Raw genomic sequence first — 23,661 nt, forward strand, 5'->3', positions numbered from 1 at the left:
TTCGTCTCTAGATGATGCCATTCCTCTGCTTATTTCTAATTCTACCTTAACAGAGTGAAAAAACTTATAGTTGACTATGACTGTGAACTAGTAAAGAAAGTAGTAGGTGAATTGTAAACAGATGAATGAAACTTAACATACATTTAAAAAAGTAAATAGAGGCAGTTACTAAAATTCATATCTGCAAATATACATACGATGTAGTTGTCATGTCTAATCTCCTCTTATGCTTATTCAGTGCTCCCTATTTTTCAGTGAGCAAGTAATCACATTGGGGCAATTTACCTGCTAGGAAGACCAAAACTTTTACTAATGAGGCCTCTGGCTCTTCAGTAGTTCTGCTACTATTTGGCTGTCATGGTCTTTCTTTCTTTCTTTTTTTCTCTTTTTCTCTCTCTCTTTTTTTTTTTTTTTTAACTTTAACTACTGGATAACTGGATAGAGAATTTATTGGGAGGCAGCCAATATATATTCTCCCATCTTTGCCCCCCATTATTAAAATAGCAATTCTATTTTTCATTGATAATCAAAATCAAGTACATCAGCCAAAATAGTAATGTCACCTTTTCTTACTTTTTCAGTGACAGGTAACAATCAACATAGTGAGATAACATTGAATCTTCTTGTTCAATAGAAATATTATTGTGAGTGCTGGTGGAATGCATACTCTCTTTGAAGGAAAATGCCACTAAACAACACATTTTTAGAAATAATATATAATAAAAGTATTAAAAACAAAGCAAAGGGATGATACGAAATCCATGTATCAGAAGTTTAGTGAGAAAGGCAGGAGAATGGATGGTGAAACAGCACCAGGTGCAGGCAGCAGTTTTAGTAACAATCAGTTGTGTTTATGGAAGTCTACTTTATGGTTTATACCTCGCATATAAATTATATACCCTTTTTGTCATACACTAAATATTATGCAATACAACTTAAAAATGCCTGTGTAATTTAGGATAGACCTAATATTCATGGTATGTACATTCGATAAAATAGGTTGCTTATTTTTTTCTTTTTAAGCAACTGGGTATAATGGTATTTATTATCTACACTGTATTATGCATAAGAAATACAACATTTAAATATATTTAAAGTTTTATATTTCTTGTTCTCAAGTGCTAAATCTAAATTTTGTTTCTAATAGCTTTGCAAAACTTAGAATCTACATGTATGCCAAAAAATTTGATACCTTAAAGAAAATAAACTGTCAAACATTTGCAAAACATCTTACAGGTATAAAAACATAATTCAATTTCAAGGATGTATTGATTTTTTTTACCACTTGGCCAGCAGTATGCACTCTGGTACATCAATCTATAGCTACTTTTTACTTTCATTAATTTTGAATTGTGATATTGAATAGAACATATACAAGTTTAAAGTTTGCATATGTTATCATTTTATGAACTTTAGAATTATTCCAACACAATAAGCTCCACTCATTTAAAATTTCCTTAAGTTGGTCATTTGTGGTCACATTTACAGAAAAAGATTAACTTCATGGGAGCTACATATATCATAACACAGCATAACTTATAGCAAATGTAATCTTAAGAAACCTAATGCTTTTTCTATTATCAAATATGTGTCTACACAATCCTCATGTGACATACTTTTGTATTACAGAAAGTAAAATTTTTTTCTTTATTAGAAGTATTAGGAAGACATGTACAACTTACGAATACCATCCCTACCATTTAAGTAATATAGGCTAACTTGGCAGATGTCTTGATGCTGTTTTTATAAAGTATTATTTTTTCATAAAATTTGATTCTACAGAGGAAGGGGAAAGAGCCAACTTCCATTTCTTAATCCCTTGTGCCACTTAACTCAAAGAGTCTGTTGCACCAGCTATTGTGATAGGTACTGGGAGATGAGAAGATGAACAAGTTACAGGTAGTCTGCAAGATTCAATAACTTTATAATAGCAAACATAGGGCTAGCATTTGTGAAGTGCTTACAATGTGTTAGGTAATTTTATAAGTGCTTTTCTCTACTAACTAATTTAATCCTCAAAGCAACTTTTTGAGTCTGACCTTTATTTAACTCAACATAAAAGTGGACTAGAAAGATTAATTTTCTTACCCAAGGGCAAGGAATTTAGAGGTTTAAATCTAGACAGTCTGGTTTAAATCTTTTATGTCAACTTCCTTGGAGACAAACAAATATATGTAATGAGAATAATATTAATGGTAGTAGTAGTAGTTGCCATTTTTAAAAGATGCTTCTCCACTAAGATTAGCAAGGCAATGATACCCTGTCTTATCTCTTCTTTTTAACATCATATGGAAGTCCTAGATACTGCAATAAGACAAGAAAAGGAAACAAAACATATACAGACTGAGAAAGAAGAAAAAAACTATTCACAGAGGACATAATTATGCATGCAAAAAAATCTGAAAGTATTGACAAAAAAAATATCAGAGTGGTGGCTTATTCCCATAATCTCAGCTACTTGGGAGGTCAAGACTGAAGTATTGCTTGAAGCAAGCAGTTCATGACCAGCAGTGAACATGGTAAGATCTAGTCTTTAAAGAAGAAAACCATTATTACATGTGGGAAAGACACATATTTAGTGAAGTAGGTAAGAAAAGATTACTGAAAATTGTGGGAATATATATTGAAACATCAGCCATCAAATAACAAGAGTAACAAATTTTATAACCAGGATGAAATGGACCCATTCCTTTAAAGACACAAGCTAACAAAACCCACAGAAGAAAAAAAAATAGTCCATCTTTTAAATAGGCTTACTTGTATTAAGGGAATTGTATTAATTAATAACCTTCCAAAATGAAAGCACCAGGCTCAGATGGGTCCAATAGTGAATTCTACCAATCATTTAAAGAAGAAATGATACCCATTCTCTATAAACTCTTTCATATGTTAGAAACAGAGGGTTTACTTTCTAACCAATTCTAAGAGACCAAAATTACCCTAATATCAAAATTAGACAAAGACACTATAAGAAAATTAGAGACCAATATCTCTCATGAACATAAATGCAAAAATCCTCAACAAAATAGTAAATCAAATACAATAATGTGTGAAAAGATACATCATAAGCAAGTGAAATTTATCCTAAGTATGCAAGCCTGGATGAATGTTTTAAAATCAATTAATGTAATCTTATCACATCAACAGACTATAGAAAAAATACATAATCATGTTGATAGTTACAGAAAAGTTGATTGACAAAATCCAAGACATGTTCAACACTCTCAGCAAACCAGAAATAGATGAAAAATTACTCAACTGGAAAAGGACGTCTGTGAAAAACCTGCATCTAGCAGCATACTTAATTTTAAGAAACTACACACTTCTCCACTAAGATTAGAAGCAAGGCAAGGATACCCTGTCTTATCACTTCTTTTCAACATCATATGGAAGTCCTAGATAATGCAATAAGACAAGAAAAGGAAATAAAACATACAGACTGAGAAGGAAAAAATGAAATGATTCACAGAGGACATAATTATGCATGCAAAAAAATCTGAAAGTATTGACAAAAAAATCTCAGAGTGGTGGCTTATTCCCATAATCTCAAATACTTGGGAGGCCAAGACTGAAGTATTGCTTGAGGCAAGGAGTTCATGACCAGCAGTCAACACAATAAGATCTAGTCTCTAAAAAACTGTAAATTATTAATTAATTAATTAATAACTTAGCCAGTCATGGTGGCATACACCTGTATTCTCAGATATTCAGGAGGTTGAAGCAGGAGGGACATTTGAGCATAGGCATTTGAGGCTGCAGTGAACTACCATCGTGCCACTGCACACAAGCCTGAGAGGTGGAGTGAGACATTGAGACATTGTTTCTTAAAAAAAAAAAAAAAGAAAGAATTGATAGAAAAAAATCATATAACTTATATGTCATTATAACAAGGTCGAAGGATAAAAGGTTAATATACAAAAGTCAATTGCTATACTAGAAATAAACAAGTAGAATTTGAAATTAAAAAGGCATTACCATTTACATTAGCATTGCCCCCAAATATAATACATAGTTATAAATCTTGCAAAATATGTATAAGACCTTTATGAGAAAGATTAAAAATTGATTAAAGAAATTAAAGAAGTAAATAAATGAAAAGATATTCCATGTTCATAGAGAGGAAGACTCAAATCTTTTTTTTCTGTTTCAGTTATGACAGTCTCTGTTGCTGCATTTTCTAGTTTACAAATCTTTCATTGTGCAATTTCTAATATGCTAATAATCTATTATAGCTGTCATTTTAGGGATGGGAGTCTTCTGTACATTTTAGGGATTGGTGCTTCCTTCTCTATTGATTTGTGTCAATTCTCTACATATTATTTAGACAATTTAGTTTTTAAGTAATAAATATAGTTACTTTTTTTTAATACTCTTGCCTGAAAATTCTCATGGCTTTGTTAATTGTGGGTTAATTTTGACTGTTTGGGTTTTCTTCTCATTATGGTTTTATTTTCTTGCTTATTTGAATACATAATTAATTGAATAAATACTAGGCATTGTAAATTGTACTTGATGGATACTGAGTATCTCTGAATTCCTATAAATTTTCTGAGGTAGTGTTCTGAAACACTTAAATTACTTTTAAGCTTTATGATCCCTTCAGAAATAGCTTTTTAAAAAATAATTGAGATAAATATTTTATATACCAAAAAATATTCAATTTTAAAGCATACAACTTGGCAGATTTTAACCATATTCAAAAAGCTTGCTATCATTCGACTAATTCCAAAACATGTTTATCATGCCACACACACACACACACACACAAAATCCCAAGTACCCATTAGGAATAATTCTTGATATCTACACTCACCAAGGTAACCAACACCATTAATTTCGTATACATTCATTTATTCTTGCTATTTCATATAAATGGAAACCCATTAGATATGGTCTTCTATGTCTGGGTTTTTTTTTTACATAATATTTTCAAGATCCATCAATATTGGACCAGAAAGCAATACTTCATTTTTTATGGCTGAATAACATTTTATTTCATGAATTATATCTTTTTAAATTAATTCATCAATTGATGGACATTTGAGTTGTTTCTAAATTTTGGCTGCCATGAATAATGCTACTATGAACATGGTATACAAATTTTTGTGTGAACATAGATTTTCAATTCTTTTTGCTATATATATAGAAGTGGGATTTGTGGGTTATATGGAAACTGTCAAAATATGAAAACTGTCAAAATATGTTTAAAAGAAAGCTGTACCATTTTGCATTGTTCTCAGCAAAGTGTGAGGCCTCTAATTTCTCTTCATCATCATTGATGCTTGCAAGTTTCTTTCTTCCTATTTTAAAAGCCATCCTAGTAGGCATAAAGTGTTATTGCATTGTGTTCTTGGTTTGCTTTTTTTTTTTTGAGATAGAGCCCCACTTTGTTGCCCAGACTGGAGTGCAGTGGCACAATCTTGGCTCATTGCAACCTCTGCTTCCCAGGTTCAAGCGATTCTCCTGCCTCAGCCTCCTGAGTAGCTGGGACTACAGGCATGCATCACCGCACCCAGCTAATTTTGTATTTTTTTAAGAGACGAGGTTTTACCATGTTGCCAGGTTGGTCTCAAACTCCTGACCTCGTGATCCGCCTGCCTCGGCCTCCCAAAGTGCTGGGATTACAGGTGTGAGCCACCTCATCCTACAGTTTGCATATTCTTAATGAGATTAACTAATAAGGTTTTTATATGGTAATTGGCCACTTGTATATCATCTCGGAAAAGATATTTAGTCAAATCCTTGGTCGATTAAAAAAATGGAATATTTGTCTTTTTGTTGTTGATTTATAGTAGTTATTTTAATATATTATGAATACTGAAGCTTACCAGATATATAGATTGCAAATATTTTTTCCCATTCTGCGTGTTGTGTTTTACATTCTCAATAGTGTACTTTGAAGCACAAATGGTTTTAATTTCTATTGTCAAATGTATTTATTTAAACATATTATGGCTTTACAGTTAATCTTTTTACATGATAGAAGGTAAAAGTTCAAATCATTATTATTATTTGCATGTGGATCTCCAATTGTTCTAGCAACATTGTAGAAAATACCGTTTTTTTCCAAAATAAATTGTCTTGAAACTGTTGTCAAAAAAAAAAAAAAACTGACTATAAATGTATTTCAGTATTCTCATCTGTATTTAATATATTTATATTTATTATTATGCAAGTACCACACTGCCTTTAATACTGGAGCTTTCTTGTTGTAAGTTCTGAAATTGAAAAGTGGGAATCTTCCCATGTATTTTTTCAAAAAATTATCTTACGTAATATGGGTTTTTTGCTTTAACATATATAATTTTAGATCAGCTTGTCAATTTCTTCCAAAAAAACAAAACAAAAAAAAGCAACCAAAACGAAAAACAAACAAACCAAAAACAAGCAAACAAAAGAAGCTGCACATCTTATAGGGCATTCATTAAATGTTTATATCAATTTTAGGGGGATTGATATGTTAACATATTAAGTCTTCTGATCAATGAACATGTGATAACTTTCTATTCACTTGTCTTATTTTGTATTATACTGTTTTACTATACAAGTCTTGTACATTTTTACATATACTTACACCTAAGTGCTTTGTTGTGTTTGATGTTGTAATAATAAATGGGATTTTTAAACAATTTTATCCTTGGATTATGCATTGATAGTGTGCAAAAATACAGTTGATTTTTCTATATTGATCTTGTGTTCTGAAACCTTGCTGAACTAATTTATTAGCTCTAATTGTTTCATTGGAAATTCTGTATAATTATATGCAGGATAATGTGATCAGTAAATAAGAGACTTTAGGCCAGTGGTGAGCAAGCCTGTAATCCCAGCACTTTGGGAGGCGAGACAGTGGGATCACGAGGTCAGGAGATCGAGACCATCCTGGCTAACTGCAGTGAAACCCGTCTCTACTAAAAATACAAAAACTAGCCGGGCAGGTGAGGCCTGTAGTCCCAGCTGCTCAGGAGGCTGAGGCAGGAGAATGGTGAACCCGGGGCGGAGCTTACCAGTGAGGAGCTGAGATCTGGCCACTGCGGCGCTCCAGCCTGAGGCGACAAGCTGAGACTCCGTCTCAAAAAAAAAAATAAAAGAGACTTTAACTTGTTTCTTTCCAACCTGAATAATTTTATTTCTGTTTTATTTTTTATTTTTTTATTTTATTTTTTTAAATCTCATCACCCTGAATAGAACCTCTAGTACAATGCTGAGTAGAAGTAAGGAGGACAGACATCCTTGGTTCAATATTAGAAGGAAATCTTTGACCATTAAGTGTAATGTTAGATGTGGCTTTTTATTGGATTGAAGCTCTTTTGTATTTCTACTTGTTGATGTTCCTTTTGTCACAAAAGGGTGTCAGATTTTGTCAATTGTTTTTCACATATCTATTGAAATGGTCATGTGGGTTTTTAAAATTTTTTTATTTCAATAGGTTTTTGGGGGAACAGATGGCATTTGGTTAGATGAATAAGTCCTTCAGTGGTGATTTCTGAGATTTTGTTGCACCCATCACCCATACGCTGTACACAATGCATAGTCTTTTATCCCTCACCACCCCCAACCCTTTCCCTTTCTTCTTCCTCTGCGTGCTCATAGCCTAGCTCTCACATATAAGTGAAAACATACAATATTTGGTTTTCACTTCCTGAGTTACTTCACTTATAATAATAGTCTCCAATTCCATCCAGCTTGCTGCAAATGCCTTTATTTCATTCCTTTTTTATGGCTGAATAGTATTCCATGATGTGTGTGTGTGTGTGTATATATAAATATATACATATAACATTTTCTTTTTACACTCATTGATGGATGGGCAGTTGGACTGGTTCCATATTTTTACAATTGCAAATTGTGCTGTTATAAATATGCATGTGCAGGTATCAGTACCTTTTAGATATAATGATTTCCTCTGGGTAGACACTGAGGAGTGTATTGCTGGATCAAATGACAGATCTACTTATAGTTCTTCAGGAAATCTCCACACTGTTTTCCACAGTGGTTCTAGTAGTTTACATTCCCACCATCAGTACAAGAGTGTTCCTTTTTCACCACACCCATGCCAACATATTTTTTTAAAATTAATTTTTGATTATGGCTATTTTTGCAGAAGTAAGGTGGTATCACATTGTGGTTTTTGTTTGCATTTCCCTGATCATCAGTGATGTTGAGCATTTTTTCATTTGCTTGTTGGTTATTTGTATATCTTCTTTTGAGAATTGTGTATTCATGTTCTTAGCACAGTTTTTGATGGGATTATTGGTTTTGTTCTTGCTGATTTGTTTGAGTTCTGTGTAGTTTTAATATTTATTAGTCCTTTGTTGGATGCAAAGTTTTCAAAGATGTTCTCCCATCCTATGTGTTGTCTATTTACTCTGCTGATTATCTCTTTTGCTGTGCAAAAGTGTTTTAGTTAATTAAGTCCCATTAACTTATCTTTGTCTTTGCTGCATTTGCTTTTGGGTTCCTGGTCATGAAGTCTTTGCCTAAGTCAATGTCTAAAATGGTTTTTCAGATGTTATCTTCTAGAATTTCTGTGGTTTCAGGTCATAGATTTAAGTCTTTGATCCATCTTGAGTTGATTTTTGTATAAGGTGAGAGATAAAGATCAAGTTTCATTCTTCTACATGTGAATTGCCAATTATCCCAGCACCATTTATTGAGTAGGGTGTCCTTTCCCCACTTTGTTTTTGTTTGCTTTATTGAAGATCAGTTAGCTGTTAGTATTTGACTTTATTTGTGGATTTTCTATTCTGTTTCATTGGTCTATGTATCAATTTTTATAAAAATACAATGCTGTTTTGGTGACTATGGCCTTGTAGTATAGTTTGAAGTCAGGTAATGTGATCTCATCAGATTTGTGCTTTTTGCTTCATCTTACTTTGGCTATGTGGTCTCTTTTATGGTTCTATATGAATTTTAGAATTTTTTTCTAGTTCTGTGACAAATGATGGTGGTATTTTTGATGGGGATTGCATTGAATTTGTAGATTGCTTTTGGCAGTCTGGTCTTTTTCATAATATTGATTCTACCCATCCATGAGCATGGGATGTGTTTTTATTTGTTTGTGTCATTTATTTCTTTAAGCAGTGTTTTCTTCATTTTCCTTGTAGAGATCTTTCAATTCCTTGGTTAGGTCTATTACTAAGTATTTTGTAATATGTATTTTTGGCAGCTATTGTGAAAGGAGTTGAGTTCTTGATTTGATTCTCACTTTGGTTGCTGTTGGTGTGTAGCAGAGGTATGAATTTGTGTATATTACTTTTGTATCCTGAAACTTTCTTGAATTCATTTACCAGTTCAAGGAGCTTTGGGGATGAGTCTTTAGAGTTTTCTAGGTATATGTTCATATCATCAGCAGTGATAGTTTGACTTTCCCTTTACCAATTTGGATGTGCTTTATTTCTCTCTCTTGTCTGATTACTCTGGCTAGGACTTCAGTACTATGTTGAATAGAAGTGGTGAAAGTGGATATTCTTATCTTGTTCCATTCTCAGGGGGAATGTTTTCAACTTTTCCCCATTCAGTGTAATGTTAGCTGTGGATTTGTTGTAGATGGCATTTATCACCTTAAGGTATCCTTCTATGCCAATTTTGCTGAGGGTTTTAATCATAAAAGGATGCTGGATTTTGTCCGTACCTTTTTCTGCATCTACTGAGATAGTCATGTGATTTTTGTTTTAAATTCTGTTTATATAGTGTATAATATATATTGATTTGTGTGCGTGTTGAACCATCCCTGCATCCCTGGTATGAAACCCACTCGATCATGGTGGATTATCTTTCTGATATACTGATGGATTTGGTTTGCTAGCATTTTGTTGGGGATTTTTGCATCTAAGTTCATCATGGATATTGGTTTATCGTTTTCTTTTTGTGTTGTTGTTATGTCCTTCCCTGGTTTTGGTATTAGCATGATACTGTCTTCATAGACTGATTTCGGAAGGATTCCCTCTTTATCTTTTGGAATAGTGTCAGTGGGATTGGTACCAATTCTTTTTTGAATTTCTGATAGAATTCATCTGTGAATTTATCTGGTCCTAAACTTTTTTTTGTTGTCTCTTTTTAAATTACCATTTCAATCTTGCTGCTTGTTATTGGTCTGTTCAGAGTTTCTATTATCTTCCTGGTTTCATCTAGGAAGGTTGTATATTTCCAGCAATTTATCCATCTCCTCTAGGTTTTCCAGTTTTTGTGTGTACAGGTGTTCACAGTAGCTTTGAATAACCTTTTGTATTTCTGTGGTATCAGTTGTAATACCTCGCATTTTTTTTCTAATTGAGCTTATTTGAATCTTCTCTCTTTTTTCCTTGGGTAATCTTGCCAATGGTCTATCGATTTTATCTTTACGAAGAACCAGTTTTTGTTTCACTTATCTTTTTTACTGTTTTTGTTTATTTGTTTGTTTCAATGTCATTTAATTCTGCTCTGATTTTCATTATTTAATTTCCTCTGCTAGATTTGGGTTTGGATTGTTCTTGTTTTTCTGGTTCTGTGAGGTGTGACCTTAGATTGTCTGTTCGTACTCTTTTAGACTTTTTGATGTAGGCATTTAATGCTATGAACTTTACTCTTAGCACTACTTTTGTTGTATCCCAGAGGTTTTCATTGGTTGTGTCACTACTATTGCTCAGTTCAAAGAAATTTTTAATTTCCGTCTTTATTTCATTGTTGACCCAATGATCATTCAGGAGCAGGTTATTTAATTTCCACGGATTTACATGGTTTGAGAGTTCCTTTTAGAGCTGATTTTCAATTTTATTCCACTGTGGTCTAAGAACATACCTGATATAATTTCAAATTTCTTAAATTTATCAAGACTTGTTTTGTGGTCTATAATTTGGTCTATCTTGGAAAATGTTCTATGTGTTAATGAATGTATATTCTGTAGTTGTTGGAAAGAATATTCTACAAATATCTGTTAAGTCCATTTGTTCTAGGGTATAGATTAAGTCTATTGTTTCTTTGTTGACTTTCTCTCTTGAAGATCTGTCTTGTGCTGTCAGTGGAGTATTAAAGTCCTCCACTATGATTGAGTTGCCATCTATCTCATTTCTTAGATCTAGTAGTAATTGTTGTATAAATGTGGGAGCTCTAGTGTTAGGTGCATATATATTTAGAATTGTGATATTTTCCTGTTGGTCTAGTCCTTTTATCATTATATAATGCCCCTCTTTGTCTTTTTTAACTGCTGTTGCTTCAACGTTTGTTTTGCTGATGTAAGAATAGCTACTCTTGCTGGCTTCTGGTGTTCATTTGCATGGAATGTCTTTTTCTACCTCTTTACCTTATGTTTATGTGATTCCTTATATGTTACAGAAGTCTCCTGAAGACAGTAAAAACTTAGTTGGTGAATTCTTATCCCTTCTGCCATCCTATATCTTTTAAGTGGAGCATTTAGGCCATTTACATTCGACGATAGTATTGAGATGTGTGGTACTATTCTATTCATCATGCTAGTTGTTGCCTAAATACTTTGTTTTTGTTTATTTTTTTCACTGTGTTGCTATTATATAGGTCCTCTGAAATTTATCCTTTAAAGAGGTTCTATTTTGGTGTATTTCAAGGATTTGTTTTGAGATTAGAACTCCTTTTAGTGGTTCTTGTATTGCTGGTTTGGCAGTGGCAAATTGTCTCAGAATTTGTCTGTCTGCAAAAGTTTATATCTTTCCTTCATTTATGAAGCTTAGTTTGACTGGATACAAAATTCTTGGTTGATAATTGTTTTGTTTAAGGAAGCTAAAAATAGGACCCCAATCTCTTCTAGTTGTAGGGTTTCTGCTCAGAAATTGCTATTAATCTGATAGGTTTTCCTTCATAGGTTACCTGATGCTTCTGCCTCACCACTAATAAGATTCTGTCCTTCGTCTTAACTCTAGATATCCTGATGACTATGTGTCTATGCAATAATATTTTTACAATGAATTTCTTAGGTGTTCTTTGAGCTTCTTGTAGTTGAATGTCTAGATCTCTACCAAGGCTGGGAAAGTTCTCCTCAGTTATTCCTTCAAATATGTTTTCCAAACTTTTAGATTTCTCTTTTTCCTCAGGTACACCAATCATTCTTAGGTTTGGATGTTTAACATCGTCCCAAACTTCTTGGAGGTTTTGTTCATTTGTTATTCTTTTTTATTTGTCTTTGATGGATTGACAGTTTTGTCTCTGAGTTCTGAAGTTTGTTCTTCTGCTTGTTTTATTCTTGTTGTGATTTTTATTTATGCTATCTATTTCACTGAATAATTATTCTTTTATATCCTATATCATGTTTTTTATTTCTTTAAGCTGGATTTCACCTTTCTCTGCTGCCTCCTTGATTAGCTTAATAATCGACCTTCTGAATTGTTTTTTCTGTCAATTCAGAGATTTTGTCTTGGTTTGGATCCATTGCTGGTAAGCCAGTATGATCTTGTGGGGGTGTTAAAGAGCCTTGCTTTGTCATATTGCCAGAGTTTTCTGCTTCCTTCTCATTTTGGTAGACTATGTCAGAGGGAAGATCTAGGATTCAGGGGGCTGTTCAGATTATTTTGTCTTACAGGCTGTTCTCTTGATGTGGTGTTCTCCCCCTTCCCCTAGGAATGCGGCTTCCTGAGAACCAAACTGTAGTGATTGTTTTTGCTTTTCTGGTTCTAGACACCCAGCAGAACTACCAGGCTTTGGGCTGGTACTGAGAAGTGCCTACAAAGAGTCCTGTGATGTAATCTGTCTTCAGTTCTTGCAGGCATGGATACCAACATCTGCTCTGGTGGAGGTAGCAGGTGAGTGATGTGTACTCTGTGAGGGTTTTTGTTGTGTTTTTGTGAAATGCACTGGTTTTGTATTGGTTGGCCTCCAGCCAGGAGGTGGCACTTTCAGGTGCTCATCAGCTGTGGTCCTATAGACAGGATGCAAACTTGCCCTAGGTATGCTTGGTTAAGTATTCAGGTTTTCATGCAGTGAGAAGGGCCATAGAGCTCCCAAGAGATTATGACTTTTATCTGGCTACCAGAATGGGTAGAGAAAGACTACCAGGTGGGGGCAGAAATAGACAGGTCTAACTTCGGCTTCTCCTTGGGTGGGGCTTGCTTTGGCTGCTATGGGGGATGAGGCTGTGGTTCCCAGTCCAATGGAGTTATGTTCCCAGGGGTATTATGGCTGTCTCTTCTGAGTCATAAAGATTGCCAGGGAAGTGGGGGAAAGCTGGCAGTCACAGGCCTCACCCCACTCCTATGCAGTCCAAAATTATAAAGTCTGGACAGGCACCCACCATTCCACCCCAGTAGCACCAAGTCTATTTCCAGGCAGTTGGTGACCAGGGCTGAAAAGTTGCCCCAGGCCATGACCCTCCCAGTTGAGAAAGAATCAGTTTTTTGTCATCTCAGGGAGCCTTCAGTGGTGATGCAAAGACTCTTTCTTCAAAGAGTCTATGAATTCTTTTAGCTTTTCTGGTATGTTGCTATGGTAGTTTTTGGATCAAAAATTCACCATGTGAGTGTCTACATGCTGCTCTGCCCTTCTGAGCAGGAGTTGCAAGCTAGTTCTGCGTCCTATCCACCACCTTAATCTCTTCCTACAAATTTTTCAACTATAGACCTAAAGAATATAATTAGTTATTGCTCATCTTCTTTGCTCCGCAACAACCAGGAAGTAGGAGGGACCTTGGCCTGTATTCCCTTAGTTGTTCCAGGCGCATTATCTGGAAGGCAGGTGAGGAGTCCGCCCATGCTCTGTGCTTGGAGTCCGGGCTGAATGCTGGCAGCAGGGCCAACTTAAGGCCCAGACCCAAGTGGGCCCAGCACCTGTTGTGGCTCCTCCTACCGGAAGTCTGGAGCAGCACTGATGGCCAGGTTCTGGGTGGCACAACTGCTTCCTAGCCGCTCGCTCCTTCATGGCTTTGCAAGTCTTCGTGTGGTTTTGTCCATTCTTCATTCAAATGTAGCTTAGCAACAGGAATACATTCTGAGAAATGCAACATATGGCGATTTCATCATTTTCCAAACATCACAGAGTGTACACAAACCTAGATGGCAGAGTCTATTAGACACCTAGGCTGTATAGTACAGCCTGTTTTTCCTAGGCTACAAACCTGTTACACCATGATACTGTACTGAATACTTTGGACAACAGGAACACAACAAGAAATATTTGTGTACCTAAACATAGAAAAGAGACAATAAAAATACAGCATAAAAGATGTTAAAATGGTAGACTTACATAGGGCACATATTTTGGATGGAGCTTGTGGGACTAGAAATTGCACTGGAATTGTCAGTGAGTGAGTGGTGAGTGAATGTGAAGGCCTAAAACATTACTGTACACTACCATAGACTTTATAAACACTGTACACTTAGGGGAAACTAAGTTTATGAAAAATTTTTCTTCAATAATAAATTAATACTGACTTACTGTAACTATTTTACTTTGTAAAATTTTTAATTTTTAAAGTATTTGTTCCTTTTTCATAACACATAGCTTAAAACACAAACACACAGTTGTACAAAAATACTTTATGTCCTTATTCTATATGCTTTTTTCTATTTTTAATTTTTTTTTAACTTTTTTGTTAAAAACTAAGACAAATACACACATTAGCTTAGGCCTACACAGGATCAGGATAATCAATATCACTGTCTTTCACATCCTTATCTTGCCCCACTAGAAGGTCTTCAAGGGCAATACCATGCATGCAGCTGTCATCTCCTACCATAACAGTGCCTTCATCTGGAATACCTCTTGAAGAACCTGCCTGAGGCTCTCTAATGGTTAACAATTTTTTAGTAAATAGAAGTACATTCTAAAATACAAAAAAGTATAGTCTAATAAACACAAAAATCAGTAACAGTCATTTACTATCAAGTACCATGTACTATATATAGTTGTATGTACTATACTTTCATATGATTTGCAGCATTGTAGGTTTGTTCAAACCACATCACCACAAGTGATGATGCACCACATAAATAATGCATTGCACTACAATTATGATAACTATGATGTCACTACCCAATAGAAAATTTTCAGCTTCATTTTGATCTTATGAGACCACCATTGTCTATGTGGTTTGAAATGTCCTTATATGGCACTTGACTGTATTAATATGGTATATTACACTGATTATTTTGTCTGTTGGATCAACTTTGAATTCCTAGGATGAACTCCATTTGGCCATGGTATATAAAATCCTTTTGTACAGTGCACAGTTCTGTTAGTATTTTATTGACTTTTTGCATTATTTTCATAAGATATATTTGTCTCCAGTTCTTTTTCTTTATCATGACATTTTCATTTGGTTATGCTAACAGGGTAATACTTATATTATAGGATGTGTTAGAAAGTTTACCCTTCTTGGCCGGATGTGGTGGCTCACGCCTGTAATCCTAGCAGTTTGGGAGGCCGAGGCAGGTGGATCGCAAGGTCAGGAGATCAAGACCATCCTGGCTAACATGGTGAAACCCCGTCTCTACTAAAAATACAAAAAATTAGCCAGGCATGGTGGCGTGTGCCTGTAGTTCCAGCTACTCAGGAGTCTGAGACAGGAGAATTGCTTGAACTCAGGGGGCGGAGGTTGCAGTGAGCCAAGATTTCACCACTGCATTCAAGCCTGGGCGACAGAGCAAGACTCCATCTGAAAAAAAAAAAAAAGTGTACCCTTCTCTTTCAATTTTTGGATGAGTTTGTAAAGAATTGGTATTCATTCTCTCAATGTTTGATAGAATCAGAACTAAAATCTTCTGAGATTGAGATTTTTTAAATAGTATATATTTACTTTATTTTTTATATATTTACAATTTATATTTTTCTTGAGTCAGTTTTAGTAAATTGTAGCTTTTTAGAAATGTCTCAATTTTATTTTAAATCTAATTTGTTGACAATTCTTTATAGTATTTATAATCATCTTTATTTCTATGTCATTAGTAATATACATTATTTAATTTCTAATTTTAGTAATTTGAAACTTTTTTCTTTTTTCTGAAAAATCTCTGCTAGAGGTTTTATAAGTTTTGTTGATCTTTCAAATAACAAATGTGGTTTTCTATTATTTTATAGTTTCTATTTAAATTTTTTTATGCTCAACCATTATCATTTTCTTCCTTCCACATGACTTGGGTTAATCCATACTTTTAAAAAGTTTTCTACTTTTTCAAGGTAGATAGTTATTAGTTTGGGATCTTTCATCATATTGACTTCTAATTTCATTCCATTTTGATCATGCTAAATCTTTGAAATTTGGTATGTGTTTTACACTTATCTCATATTGTATTTCAGTTCAAACCATCTATGTTTCAAGGGCCCAATACACAAATGTGATCAGTGTCCACTGTACTGATAACAAAATTGTAGCAGCTTAAACTACTTATTGAATCTCTAACACTCAATTAATTTCAATAATCAATTTTGTCACTTTTCCTCTATATCAATTCTACCTATTTTTGGCAAAACATTGTCAGCTCTCTGACAGAAGAGAAAAAATGAGAGAGATACTCTGTAAATAAATGACATGAAGAGAAATGAAAATATTCAAGTCCTTTGACTTATCTGCCAAATTCTGACTCCTGCTGAAATTACAATACAAGGTGGGTACAAGAGTGGGAACAATTTTAGCTCCTTCAATCCTGCCAATAGCCTTGTGCTGAGCTGCCAAGAATACACAAGGACTGCCAGTACTGATGCTGATTCCCCTTACTTAATTCTTCCAAGGATAGGTGTTCCCATCACTCTTTCAAAAGCCTAAGTGATGCTGAAAGAAGTCTTTAACATCCCTTCAACTGTGGACAGAGAATGGCCATGGAGGAATAGAATCAGAAAATTGTTACCCTGTTTCATAGTCAAAATGGGTGTCTCAATCTCTTGAATCACATTTCAATTTAAAACTTGCCTCTTTTCATAGACTTCTGAGGCATTCAGATTCTCTTCCACATAGATTCATCAAATCATCGTTATTATTATTAATTTTTCTATCTAGTTATTTTTGTTTGATTCCTTTTTTCTTTTTATTATTTTAGATATAATCTATTTAGAAATGTTTTTCTGTTTTGAAAGGAGCTCTGTAAATATGTTGGTGCTGTTTTCAGGGAATGCTTCACAGACAGAAAACCAAAAGGTTGACTATGCAGGATTCCCAGAAGTATACAAAAGCAATAATATATAATATATAATATAATTCTGTTTGCAAAAGATTTTTTTTACGACTACCTAGGATAGTCTGAGATAAGTGGCATCTGCATCATCTGGGAGCTTGTTCGAAATGCAAAGTCTCTCATTCAACCTCAGATGTACTATATCAGAATCTATAGTTTAACCAGATCCTCTTATCATTTAGATATACATTAAGTGGAAAAACTCTGGATTAGAACAAGGGCAGTCATTATTCCCACTATTAGAATCACCTGGAAAGATTTTTCTCAATTCCAATCCTCAGATAACACCCAAAATCCATTGAATCAAATTCTCTGAAGTGACTCGGGTATCCTTATTAGTTAAATTCCCATGTGATTCCAAGGTTCAACCAATGTTGTTAACTACACTCAGGAGGGGGTTATTGTCTACATATTTAATTCTTACCCCATTTGGTCTCATTGTATAAAATGGTTTTCAAGATGAGTATGTCTCGTTAACATTTAAAGTGATTCTGATGTTACATAGTTCAAGGACCACACTTGGAGAAACATTATATTATTTATCTTATGTGGTTCATTGTACTGGATGTGGGAGAATCTCTTAATAAAAGGAATAAATGGGGGAAAAACATAAAAACATAAATAGTGCAGTCCTCCCAACCCACAAGTGAAAACTTAAGCCTAGGATTTTTCCATGATTTAGACAAAGGCATTCTGCAATTTCTGAGGGAGACCTAGAACTAGATAACTGTACTCAGTGCCTCTGGGATAGATGATGCAAATTCATCTTACTCAGTGCAGTAGAATGACTTAAGTATGTTTTTGTACTGACGTTTTGTGCTTTACATATATGCACATAGTCTTGCTATTTTACAACAATATTATTTCTCTAATAGATTGAATATTTTATTCAAATATCTTATTTAAAAGCTATGTGAAAATGGATTCGAAATGACAATACAGATTACCTCCAAGTGTTTTTTTTTTTTTTTTCCTAAGAAGTTGTAGGTGCCTGTGGTGATTATTGTTGAATAGCCAGTGGTTTTCAGCTAAATCATACTATGGTTCAAGTTTTTTCAAATATCTAGACAATGGTAAACAAACCTTTTTCAGTTGTTACTCTGAAACTCTAGATGAACTGTGCAGGTTTGAGCCTCTGGCTAATATCCCATCTTGTGTGTATGAGAGAGCGAGAAAAGAGAGAAAGAGACAGGCTTTACATGCACTATTTCATGTCATCCTAACACAATTATTGGATACAGCTAGTAAGAGACTGAGCTGGCATTTGCATCCTAGCCTACATAATTCAAAAGGCTGTACAATTTCAAGTAGTTTTTACACACATCAAATGTTCTTATATTGCTTTTAAGTATGAGACTATAGACTCTGACTCTTAATCCTAAAACATTTGAGCTGAGGGAAAACTCAGAGATAATTGTTAGACAGTTGACCTGAGGTGTGGAACATGGGAGGGAATTGGTCATGATCAACAATCTAACCTTCTGTTAAAAATATGAATCATTCACTGATTAGTTGGCTAAAGAGTATTTAGCCAAGATTTAACACCATTACTTTCACATTTAGATTACCATCATTTCTGAATGATGAGCATGACAGATATGGAATTACTGCTGGGGATAACAGAGCTTTGAAAGCAAAATATTAAATTACATAAGACAATTTTACTTTTACCCAACTTTTTATTTAAAAAGAACTTTACAGAGAACATCTAGAAAACTGCCATCTAAAATAATATTTTATTATACTTACTCTCTCATATCTCTATTCCTCTACATAACCATTTACTCATCTTACTTTTGATATGCTTTAAGGTAATTTTTATAACTACCACAGCATGCATATCATGAATACATTAGCAGTTTCTTTTCAATGTAAAATGTACATATGATGAAATGTACATAAGTATACATTCAGTGAGTCTAGAAAAATGCATAACCCTATGTAACCTGAAACCCCAGCCAGTTATAGTACTTTACCATCAGTCAGAAATCTCCTTATGCCCCATCCCAGTCATTTCCTGCTACCAGGAAGCAACAATTCTGTGCTAATTTTTTCTACTGTAGAATAATTTTTGTCATTCTAGAATGTCACGTAAATACAAGCGTATATTATGTATTTTTGGAACTTTTTTCTTAATATGAACAACATTTTTGAGATTCATAAATGTTATTTATTATCAATGCATTCATTTTTTAAAACACTTTGGTCCAGGCACGGATTACACTCCTGTAATCCCAGCACTTTAGGAGGCTGAGGCGGGCGGATTACCTGAGGATGGGAGTTTGAAACCACCCTGACCAACATGGAGACATCCCATCTCTACTAAAAATGCAAAATTAGCCATATGTGGTGGCGCATCCCTGTAATGCCAGCTACTCTGGAGACTGAGGCAAGAGAATCGCTTGAACCTGGGAGGCGGAGGTTTTGGTGAGCTGAGATCATGCCGTTTCACTCCAGCCTGGGCAACATGGGTGAAACTCCATCACAAAAATAAATAAATAAATACTTTGGTATTTTCTTGCATAAACGTGCTACGGTTTATCTACTCTCCTATTAATAAACACATAGGTTTTATCTAGTTTTGGGTTATGATAAATAAAGTTTCCATGAATATTCTTGTACAACTTTAAAATATATATTTTTATTTACTATGGGTAAAGGCATAGGAGAAGTATGGCTGGGTCATAAGGTAGGAATATATTGAATTTTATAATGAATTACCAGATTTTTAAAAAAATAATTGTACCATTTTACCTTCCACTCACAGTGAAATTTCTAGACCCAGAAACTTACCAATATTTGGTGCTGTCTTTCCATCTCTCTCTCAAACTTTTGTATTAACCATTTCGATGAACACAGTGGTATCTCATATTATTTTAATTCATAGTTCTCTAATTCTTAATTATGTTAAGGACTATGGGCTGCTATTAGCCATTTAGAAAACTTTATTACATTGAGTATAGAAATTACATATAGTGAATACCATTTTTTAAAAAATATGTGCTTGTGCTGGGCATGGTGGCTCATCCCTGTAATCCTGCACTTTGGGAAGCTGAGGCAGGTGGAACACTTGAAGTCAGGAGTTTGAGACCAGCCTGGCCAACATGATAAAACCCCCATCTCGACTAAAACTAGAATAATCAGCCAGGCTTGGTGGTGTGTGCCTGTAATCCCAGCTACTCAGGAGGCTGAGGCAGGTGAATTGCTTGAAACCAGGAGAAGGAGGTTGCAGTGACCTGAGATCCTGCCACTGCACTCCAGCCTGGGTGATAGAACGAGACTCCATCTCAAAAAAAAAAAAAAAAGAAAAAAGAAATTGCCTTGTGAATATTTTTCCTCATCTACAGTTTCACTATTCACTGACTATTTCTTTTGATGATAAGACATTTACATTTTGATGAAGTCTAATTTTATTATTATTATTATTATTTTGAGACACAGTCTCGCTCTGTCACCTGGGCTGGAGTGCAGTGGCGTGATCTTGGCTCACTGCAAGCTCTGCCTGCCGGGTTCACACCATTCTCCTGCCTCAGCCTCCCAAGTAGCTAGGACTACAGGCACCCTGCCACCGTGCTTGCCTTTTTTTTTTTTTTTTTTTTTTGGTATTTTTAGTAGAGACAGGGTTTCACCATGTTAGCCAGGATGGTCTTGATCTCCTGACTTGTAATTCACCCTCCTTGGCCAATCCCCCACACCTGCTGGGATTACAGGTGTGAGCCACCACGCCTGGCCAATGAAGTCTAATTTTTTAGCATTAAAAAATTATTGCTTGATGCAGCCTAAGAGTTATGTGAGTTATATGCCCACCACTTTATCATGAAGATTTTCTTGTAGTTTTTCACTAAAATATTTCCTTTTCTGTATTGTATGTTTATAACTATTGTAAGTATGAATTAATAAGTCTATAAGATGTGAGGTAGAAATCCAGGTTTCATTTTGAAATGTAGCTTCTATCACCATTTTGGGAAAATATTTTACTTTGTCTATTAGATTGTGTTATCACCTTTGTAATTAAAGAAAAGCAATCACAAAATGTGGGTCTATTTCTGAGCATTCTTGTATTTATGCATTGATGCTTATGCCAGTAACATACTGTCTTAAAATTAGGTAAAGTAGTTCTCCCAATTTTATTTTTACTATTCAAGATCGCTTCGGATATTCTACGTCCTTGCATTTTCATGAAAATTTTAGATTCAGCTTGGCAATTTCAACACAGGAAAAGTTTGTTTTGAATACAGTTGTGATTATATAGAATCTAAAGATCAAATGAGACAATTGGGATCTTAACAGCATTGAGTAGACTATATAAATATAGTATATTTTGACCTTTGTTTGGTCTTTCCTAATTTCATTTAGTTATATTATATAATTTCCAGTGTAGTGGTCTTGGAAAAGTTTTGATAAATTTATTCCTAAGTATATTTTTAACACTACCTAACACTACAGTAAATAGAACTGATTTCTGTTGCTTCCATTTTTTTGTTACTAGTACCTGAAATACAATTTTTAATAAAATAAATCTTAAGTACTGTGACCTTAATACATTTAATTTTAGGTTTTCTGTATATTTCTTGGATTTCTACAACACAGTCATATCATATCCAAATAGAATTATTTTTCTGGTGTTTTTTCTTGTCTTATTGCATTGGCAGTACTCCATCAACTTTGAATCTATATAAAGAAACTGAATATTTAGAGTTAGCTTTCTTATTTACTAAGATAATTATATATTTTAAAGCGCATTATCCTTTTGTGACTAAGTATCATATTTTCATTTTGGACAATTTTTCTTTGGCATATCTTATAGGGCAGGTTTATTCAACAAAACTGTGTCATTGTTCTTTGTTTTAGAAGGCTTTTTTTTTCTTCTCAGATAACACTTACATTGAATTTCAAAGTTTGATCTGGCAACTTATTTTCCTCAATGCACTTAATTTATGCGCTATCTTCTAGTTTCAACACTTTCAGATGAGAGGTCAGTGCTGATCTGAACCATTATTCCCCATGTAAACTTTGTTTTATCTTAATTGCTTTAAAGATCTTCTTTTCAATCTTTAGTTTTCAGTAGTTTTACTGTAACGTGCATGAGTGAAATTTTATTCTGCTTTGATTTGTAGAGCTGTTTAAATCTATATATTTTTGTATTCACCAAATTTGAGAGATTTCACACACTATTTCTTCAAATATTTTGTTATACCCTATTCTCTCCCTCCTTTCCTGTTGGAACTCTAATTAAACACCCACTATCACCTTTTAATATTATTGCACAAATCTCTAGGACTCTGATTTTTTTCCCAATAACTTCTCAACTTCCATGGACACTAATTTAGCAAAGAAGAAACTAAAATACATGAAGCTAAAGATGGCTACAACTATTATACGAATAAGAATGAAATAAGTGAATATCATGGAATGTCTATATTATCAACAATATTTGCTCTTGTATTTGTTTTATTTTTAGTTTGTTGTTTTGTTGTTGTGAAAACATGTGCCATTTTTTAATGCATTTCCAGGCATAAGCAATCTTATCATGGGACAGGGACTGTTTCAAGCACAGTCTTTTAATTTTTCTGCATTTTCAGGTGGTTTTTACTTACATCACCCACAAACCCCTTAAATTATTTTTACTAATTTTATCCCACAAAAATTACATTGTGTCAATTAAAAACATGGAATTATTTAAAATAATATGTTGTTGTTTTGACCTTATCCTGCCATACAAATCATGCTAGTAGACTTTCCATCTACAGTTCACAGGCTAATACACACATTCAAATTAAAGTGGGTCTTTTGTAACAACTATTAGGGCACTTTCGGGATATTAAATTATTCCAGAAATAGTGTTTTCATCACTGCATATTAGCTTATGCATGGGCTGAGAGCAAGTTTTTCTCATTTAAAAATATTTTATTCATGAACAAAGCTACTTATTAATCGAATGGTATTATCAGTACACGGCTAGCATGAAGAGGTGTTGGCTATTTTTGAGGGAAAATGCCATACTCATGGTAGAAGTTTACACAGCTGTGTTTAGGTTCATCAAACATCTCACAATAAACATCTGAGGTTTGCTAAATTTCCAAATGTGTTTTGCCACATGCATTTCCCCTTCTTTTTAAAGCATGGAGAGGGTTTCAAAAATTGCCACTTCATCTGTTTATCAAAATAGAAGCATAAATACGCTTTGCTGTCAATAAATTATGTTGAGTGGGTTTATGGCTTGTTTTTCTCTCTTTCATATAGCGAGAGAGCTCAGAAGTAAACAATCCAAAGCCAGAGGATTCAGGCATCATTGCCAGTATTTTCAAATATCTTAGAATACATGCTTCTATTTGCTAAATGCTGGCAAATTTGCTTGGGCAAAAAATCAAATCAGCCTCCTAGTTATATTACGTGACTGCAGCATTTTGCTGTTTAGTTAACATATTTTTTTGGAACCAGAATTTACAAAAAGAAAACAAATTGTTTCTAGAGGTCTATTTTCTAAAATATTAAATTGAACTATTATGGGTGATTGATATAATATCTTACCTAATCTTCTGGGTCATTGATACAA

Source organism: Papio anubis, chromosome 14, assembly GCF_008728515.1.
Source record: "Papio anubis isolate 15944 chromosome 14, Panubis1.0, whole genome shotgun sequence".
Taxonomy (NCBI): domain Eukaryota; kingdom Metazoa; phylum Chordata; class Mammalia; order Primates; family Cercopithecidae; genus Papio; species Papio anubis.